Below are 8,255 nucleotides of genomic sequence, written 5' to 3' on the forward strand. Positions count from 1 at the left end.
CTACACTCCCAGACCTATTTTATATTTTACTTGGAAACAGGGTCTCACTAAGTTGCTGAGAGCCTCACTAAGTAGCTGAGGCCGGCTTTGAACCTACGCGATCCTCCTGTCTCAGCCTGGGATTACAGTACTGGGATTACAGGCGTGCACCACCACACTCAGCTTTTTTTTTTTTTTCTTTATTTTGAAACTAGGTCTACGTTTCAGAGGGCATCACTAAGTAGCTGAGGCTGTGTGTGAACCTGTGATCTTTCTGTCTCAACCTCCCAGGTACTGGGATTATGAGCAACACCACCATGCCTGGCTTGCAGGGCTCACATTTTATTGTATTTATTTATGTATTTATTTATGTATTTATTTATGTATTTATTTATTTTTGGGTGGTACTGGGATTCCTGGAAGCCCTTCTACCTCCAGGCTACACTCCCAGACCTATTTTATACTTTTTTATTGTTGGAAACAGGGTCTCTTAAACCAGCACGGCTGGCTTCGAACCTGCGCGATCCTCCTGTCTCTGCCTCCCAAGCACACGGGGATTACAAGTGTGCGCCACCACGCCCGGCTAGGGCTCACATTTTAAACAAGCCCCAGCTCTCAAGTGGTCCCTGCCAGCAGCAGCAGCAGCAGCAGCAGCTCCCAGGGCCTTGTTTAAAATGCAAATGTGTGGCTCTATTAGTCAGGACTCTCTAGAGGGACAAAACCAGTAGTATGGTGGCTCTGTAATTACAGCAGGAGGCTTACTAGAAAAGCCCGTACAGTCAAGGCTGCAAAATTCCTCCGTGACTGGCTGCAGGATGGAGAGTCAGGGAAAGCAGGGGCTGCTTGTCCAAGAAGCTGGAGCCTCAGAACAAGAGGGACCGAGCAGGGGGCCCCAGTATGAGGCTGGAGGCCTGGAAGCTCCCTGGAGAGTCGCTGATGCGAGTCCTCATTTAAATGCTGAAGAATGTAGATGAGTTGCAGCAGCGCACACCTGTATTCCCAGTATTTGGGAGGCTGAAAGAGGAGGATCACAGGTTTACGGCCAGCCTCAGCAACTCCGCAAGGCCCAGCTTCCACATAAAAAATAAAAATGCCAAAAAATAAAAATAAATAAAAATTAAAAAATTAAAAAATTAAAATGCCAAAAAATAAAAATAAATAAAAATTAAAAAATTAAAAAATTAAAATGCCAAAAAATAAAAATAAATAAAAATTAAAAAATAAAAAATAAAAATGCCAAAAAAATAAAATAAAATAAAAATAAATAAATAAAAATGCCTGCCGGGGTGTAGCCTAAAGGTAGAATGCCCCTGGGTTCAATCCCCAATACCAAAAATAAATAAATAAGGTAGAAGGAGCTAGAAGCCAATACCCATGAGTGATGGCCACAGCAAAAACACACCCTAACTCGGGGGGAATCCACCTTGCACACTTGTGTGAGTGCCCCCTCCTGCTTTCTGTTCCATCCAGGCCCCAGCCTATTGGACCATGCCACCCCCAAGCAGGACGGGCCTCCCCCTCCCAGATCGGTGGCCCACGTGCCAGTCATCCCTGGAATCACCTTTACACACACACCTCCAGAAGTGTGCTTTCTCGAGTTTCTAGGAATCTCAGTCCAGTCAAGTTGGCTACCAAGATCAACCAGCACTATGGCCTTGCTCCAAACCTACTGAATCATCATTTCTGGGCTGGGGCTTTCACAAGCCCTCCATATACTCGCCCCACTCGCTCACTGGATTGGGGGAGCTCGGCTGTCAGACACCCTTGGTGAGTGTAAAATTGTAGAAAAATGCGGGGTGCCCCACTAGCATAGAGACACGCCGAGATCCATAATAAATTACGAGAGGCTTTATTCGTGGGGGGTCAACCCCCAGCCCCCGCGGGGGCGCGGGGGCCGGTGGCCGGCGGGAGAATGCCTCCCTCCCTCTCCGGGTCCTCTCTGAACTCCCTCTTCCGGGGCGGGAGGCCTGGTCCCCGGAATTGCAGGCTCCACCTTCTAGCTTCGGCCCTGCCCCCTGTGGGGTAGGGGGGTGACTCACACCTTACATTCCGACCTCTTTGACTAAGGGGTGCAGAAGGACGGAGTTTTTTGCTCATCTAGCGGCTTCAAGCTGATATTGGGCGACGTCAATCAAGGGCCCCAGTCAAAGGCCCCAGGTCGGGAGAGGTCGGAATTTGAGCCGCCGGAAGGGAGCAGGTGGCTGTTGGAGTTGGAGGTTGCCCTGGAGAGCTCGGTGGCCGGTTTGCTTTGAGGAGACTAACAGGCAAGGTGCTATTAAAGAAAAAGAAAATTGTGAGAACGGAACCCAGGCTGGGCAGAAGCCTTTTTAGACACAAGGCAGTCACTAGATCTACTAACTTAAATAGCAACATTTTCCTGAGGAGAACGTCTATCGCCCCTTTAGCAGTTTTTTATTAGATCAGAGTTATTAATAGCAGCAACTCCCGAAGCAGACCCACACCACTCTTTTCAGCATTGAGTGAGTATGGATATGTCTGGTTAAACACCTGTCACTGCCTTGGGAGCATCAGTTACCCATTTTAGAAGTTTAATACTTAGGCAATTTGGCATCCGAGGAGGGAGAGCACCATAGTATGTAAACAAGTAGACCTGCTAAAATATAAACATCAAAGAGAGTTATGTCGAGAGAAACAAAGTTTAGAGGGTCCCAACACCGTGCAAGAGAATTTGTCCCTGGAGCTGTTGTAACAGAGCCCTTTTAGATATGGCCTAAGCTGTGGGCAGAGGCTGGAGGGCTTGCCTCATCATCCTGAACCGAGACTTGAGAAGGAAACTAAGGCCTGAAAGATCGAGCAGGCCACCAAAGAGGAAACTGGCTTACCCTGTACCTGCAGTTACCCTGGGCCAGCAAGGAAGATGGAGGAAGGAGGACGAGGAATTCCAGGAGCTGTCAGTCCTTGGTCAGACCAGATAGGGCCAGCGGCGGGTCCTTGTCCAGAAGGGTAGACCCCCTGTAGTGAGGTACCTGAGGTCCACCGCTTTTTAAAGGACATTCGCCTTTCAATGGCCATATACTCCACACCTGAAGCAGGCTCCTGGAGGTGGTTGTCTTTACTGTCGTCCTCTCCTGGGTGGCGCTTGCCACCCGGAGGGCTGACCTTCCTCCTCCGGCCTCAGGGCTGCAATCAGGGCCTGGGACTGTAAGTCCGCCATCTGACGAAGATGGAGAGCACGCTCTGCTTCGGCCTGTTCCTCTCTGGAATTAAAGACTTTAAATGCCATGTTCATCAAGTCTCGAATAGGAGTCTGTGGGCCATCCTCAACTTTCTTTAGCTTTTTTCTTATATCAGGAGCCGCTTGCCCAATGAAATGGGTGGCCAATATGATCGAGCCTGCCTCAGAGGATGGATCTAGACGGGTATAGCGCGTAAGGGCCTCTTGCAACCGATTAAGAAAAACTGCTGGGTTTTCATTTGGACCCTGGGTGATTTCCCTGAGCTTATCATAATTAACCGCCTTATGGGAAGCATCTCGCATACCATCAAGAAGACATTGTATCATATAATTTCTCATTTCTATTCCCTCCTTTACATTATAATTCCAGTGGGGCTCCTCAGATGGAATTGCAGCCGTACCAATAGGAAGCCCTGGATCTGTTAAATGACTCTGGTCAGCCCTCTCTCTGGCTGCCTTCAGGATCCGATCACGTTCGTCTGGAGTTAGAGAAGAGGTTAGAATGACATGCAAATCCCGCCAAGTTAGATCATATGCCTGCACAATATGCTGGAATTCCTTGATAAAACCAGAAGGATTGGAAGAAAAGGACCCCAATCTCTTTTCTAGTTGAGTGAGGTCAGGAAGGGAAAAAGGAACATGGACCCGTATCACCCCTTCTGCTCCAGCCACTTCGCGAAGTGGGGCCAGGAGAGAGGAAGATGGGGCTTGTAACCCAGCTGGGTCAGACCCCGGCCCCCATGTTTTATTGCAAGATGGCTGCTGTGGGTCTGCAGAATTGTAAGCCTGTGACCCAGAATGGCCACCAGGTGGCGCCTGTGAGTTGCCACGTGGTGTCCAAGATGGCGGCTGTGACTGGCGGGATACTCCAGCCTGCATGCCCTGGGCAGCAGTAGAGCCGGTAGAGGGAGAAAACAAAAAATGCAGCCGCCAGAAGGGCTGTAAATATTCGAGGTCACACCATTTTGCTGACCGGGTGCAATATTCACTGAGAGCCATCAGCGTCCTAGAGTCTAGCGTGCCCACGGCAGGCCATCGAATGTCATTGGCCAAATTATATGTCGGCCAGATCTTAGTACAAAGAGAAATAAGTCTCTCTGGGGACAGTTCCCCTGAGAATCCCAGAGCCTGCAGATTAGATAACACACGGCCCAGCGGGGATTGAGAATCGATCTCAATCTTAGATGGCTGACTTCCCCCCATGAGTTGTAAGTGGGCTAGCGAGAACAAAGGCAGGAAACTCCAGCGTCCCAGGGCCCTGCCTAGTTCGGTACAGAGTAGGTGTGACCGAGAAAAGACGTCTCTTGTCTCTTTCACACCTCGCAACCGTCCTGGACGGTCGGAGAACTGGAGGACACCGGTACCGGGTTTTACAGCAGTCAGTCAGTCAGAACCCTCCGAGTTAGGCAGAACCCACTTAGTTCCTTAAGAGGAAGCTTACCGCCGAGAGAGGCTGCTGTGGAGATTTGGCCTGAAGATGGCTGCGAAAAGTTTTTTAAAAATGGCCACCGACTCCTAGGATTGGTTAGGAATGGAAAGTGGGCGGGAATAAAGATGGCGGGGCCTCCAGCGAGGCCATGACGTGGGAGGGGTCAAATATGGAAACATGGCGAACCTCCAGCGAGGCCGTGAGGGGGGAGGGGTTAAAGAAACATGGCGGCACCTCAGTGATTACACGTGGACCAAAGATGGCGGGCTTTCCCCCACAGTGATGCCCTGTGGGTGCTTACCGAAATGGCCGGGTCCGGGCAGCGGGGTGGGCGGGCAGAGGGTGAAGGGCGCAATCAGCAGAGAGCCGGCGCAGGGCCTGCGCCGCGTGGCAGGCAGGGGCGGGCGGGTCTAAGCACTCCAGGCGCAGAGAAGGAATGTGCAGCACAGGCTGGAGTTGGCGGGCCGGTGGGAGAGAGGTCCGCGGGGCCGCGGGCCTGCCCCGGTGATGGGAGCGCGCAGGCCGGCAGTGCGGCCCCATCCTGGGTCTGCGGGCGCGGTGGGCGCGGCGCCAGGCGCAGAGAAAGCCAAGGCGCGCCAAGTGGCACAGTGCGGTGGGGTCCGCGGACGCCGCGCGGGCGGGCGGCTGGCGGCTCGGGGCCGCAGGCGTGCTCGGACCGGGGCGCAGCTCGGCCGGTCGCACAGCCCGGGCTGGGGCGCGGCCGGGGCGGGCGGCGTGAGCGCCCAGAGGCGGCTCGGCGTGCCGCGGGCGGGCGGGCGGGCATTCCGGCCCATCCCAGCGGAGCCGTGTACCTTTTTTCAGCAGTTTGCAGAAGTCCGCGGGCCGGGCGGGCGGGCGGCGCGCAGAGAGGGGATGGAAAGTCCGAGTCCAGTAAGCGCAGATTCAAGCCAGGTCCCAAAAGTCCAGTACGAATTTCGGCACCAAAATGTAAAATTGTAGAAAAAATGCGGGGTGCCCCACTAGCATAGAGACACGCCGAGATCCATAATAAATTACGAGAGGCTTTATTCGTGGGGGGTCAACCCCCAGCCCCCGCGGGGGCGCGGGGGCCGGTGGCCGGCGGGAGAATGCCTCCCTCCCTCTCCGGGTCCTCTCTGAACTCCCTCTTCCGGGGCGGGAGGCCTGGTCCCCGGAATTGCAGGCTCCACCTTCTAGCTTCGGCCCTGCCCCCTGTGGGGTAGGGGGGTGACTCACACCTTACAGTGAGGTGGGAGGGGGCATCTGCCGCCCACCTGCTCAGGTGTGCGCTGCCCACCTGACCTCTTCCTTGGCCTGTTCAGGGTGGGGGAACATGCTAGAGGCTGGTGAGGGCCGAAAGCTGGCACCTGCCCCCCCCCTCTCTTTCTCTTACACACACACACACACACACACACACACACACACACACACACACACAGAGTCTGGTGGAAAGCAAAGGTGCCCCCTTCCTGTTTCAGCAAAACCTGCAGATGCCCTGGGAGGATCAGGCGATAAGCCCCACTCTCCCCGCCCCGAGCAGCAGCAGGTATGCAAGAGCTTTGCAAAGAGGCCCTGCCCAGTCCACGCAGAGTCCAGTATCTCTGCATTGGGCCTCTGCCAGGTCCATCCCTGACTTTCTCAGGAACTAAAATTCAGATGAAAGAGCTGGGCGTGGTGGCACACGCTTGTAATCCCAGCATCCGGGAGGCTGAGACAGGGGGATCATGGTTCCAGGACAGCCTCAGCTACTCAGTGAGGTCCTTCCTTTACAACTCAGTGAGAGCCTGTTTCAAAATAAAGAATTAAAAAAAAAAAAGTGCTGGGGTGTAGCTCAGAAGTAGAATGCCCCTGGGTTCCATTCCCAGTACCACCAAATAAATAAATAAATAAATAAATAAATAAATATAAATTTTAGACAAGCTGTTCAGAATGCACAATAAATGTGTGAACGCACAGTGAATATCCCAGATAAGTTCCTTCAATCAGCGCTGACAGGAAGATCTGTTCCGCTCCATGGGCTCAGGAAGCCTGAGTCCAGGTACCTAGAAGCTGCTGTCGATGCCTTCAAAAGAAGAAGGGGAGTGAGTGTCAGAGGAGGGGAGCTGGGACCCAGAGAGGGGAAAAAATCCAATAGGGTTAAAATAAAAAAGTGCCATCCAAAATAAGCCAATAGCGCAATAGCGCAGGTCCAAGATGGGGAGGAGCATCCAGGCATTAGGGGAAACCAAACTGAGGGTTTCAACTGGATGGCCACAAGGTGGTCACTGCCAGGAAGAAGATGAAGACCTGGTTACGCTGCTAGGTGTCATGAAGTAGGGAGGGGACAAATCCTTGGGCTGTGGGTGAGGCAGTCAGCCCTGGGTGCCTGAGCACCAGGTTCTGGAAGCGTACAACACTGGCCTCTTTATCCAAGAAAGTGTCCTGTCGACTGGGGACGGGCAGCTGGAGGGAGGGGAGGTGTTCAGCTGGGATAAAAGACAATTCTGGAAAATCTACAGGAAAACTGTCTTTAAATATTGTTAAGATCCAGGCGTATTGGCTCACGTTTGTAATCCCAGTACTTGGGAGGCTGAGGAAGAGGATCGCAAGTTTGTAACCAGCCTCGGCAATTCAGCAAGGCCCTTTGCAACATAGTGGGGGAAAAATAGGCCTAGGGTTATAGTCAGAGGTAAAACGCTCCTGGGTTCAATCCTCAGTAACACACACACACACACACACACACACACACACACTACATGCCGATATCTATCTACAGACAGATATATACATAATTATATATATATAATTCATATATATATATATATATATATATATATTTCTTTAAAAGATCTCTGGGTAGAAAAAAAGAGCAACCTGTTTTCAAATACTCTACATGTCTCTCTAAGAAACCCCTGATAAATTATTTGGCCAAGTAAAATAAATTCATTTTAAAAAGCACAAAATACTCTACATGTGCAAACCTATTAGTCCTTACAGCAATCCCCATGACGCGGGTCTGCTCTTGTCCTGACTCCTATTTTACAGATGAAGTGGGACCCAGAGAGGCTAAGACACCAACTGAGGTCAAACACCAGCTGATTACGCGGTGGAGGTAGGATCCAGACAGGACTTAACATTAAATGTCCTGTTGCCTGGGTCAGGAAACCAAGCCACAGAAAGGCTCCGGGGCTTGCCTGAGGAGCAGGGTTATGGTTCCAGAGCCCCCACGCCTAGGGGGCTCATTCGCCTGCTCCCTGCACTGACCCCGGTCTGCGTAGACATGTGGAGCCGAGCTGAGTCGGCAGCAGCAGGCTTGTTTATGTAACCTGAGAGCTGCTGACTGAAGGAAACGTGTGCCCACAGATGGACCAAAGATAGGGACCGGCTGATCTCCGCTGAGCCCTTGGGAGCTGCAACTGAGAGGGTGTGACGGTCCCCAGGTGCAAAGGGCCTGCGTCCCTGCAGCCCTTGCACCAAGATAGGAGATGGGTGGGGAGACAGCCCCTGGCCGTCACCAGAAGCACTAACTGAGCATGTGTGACGCGCCAGGCCTCTCCCGGGTGCTGTCAGGCCCCCAGAGCGCCAGTCCAGGAGGACAACTTTCAACTCCAGCGCAGTAAGGGTTGGAGAGCAAGAGGATCCTCCTCGTTAAGAGCCTGCAGGCAGAGTGTTCATCCCCATTTTACTAAACAG

Source organism: Muscardinus avellanarius (genome assembly GCF_963383645.1).
Source record: "Muscardinus avellanarius genome assembly, chromosome: 1".
Classification (NCBI taxonomy): Eukaryota; Metazoa; Chordata; class Mammalia; order Rodentia; family Gliridae; genus Muscardinus; species Muscardinus avellanarius.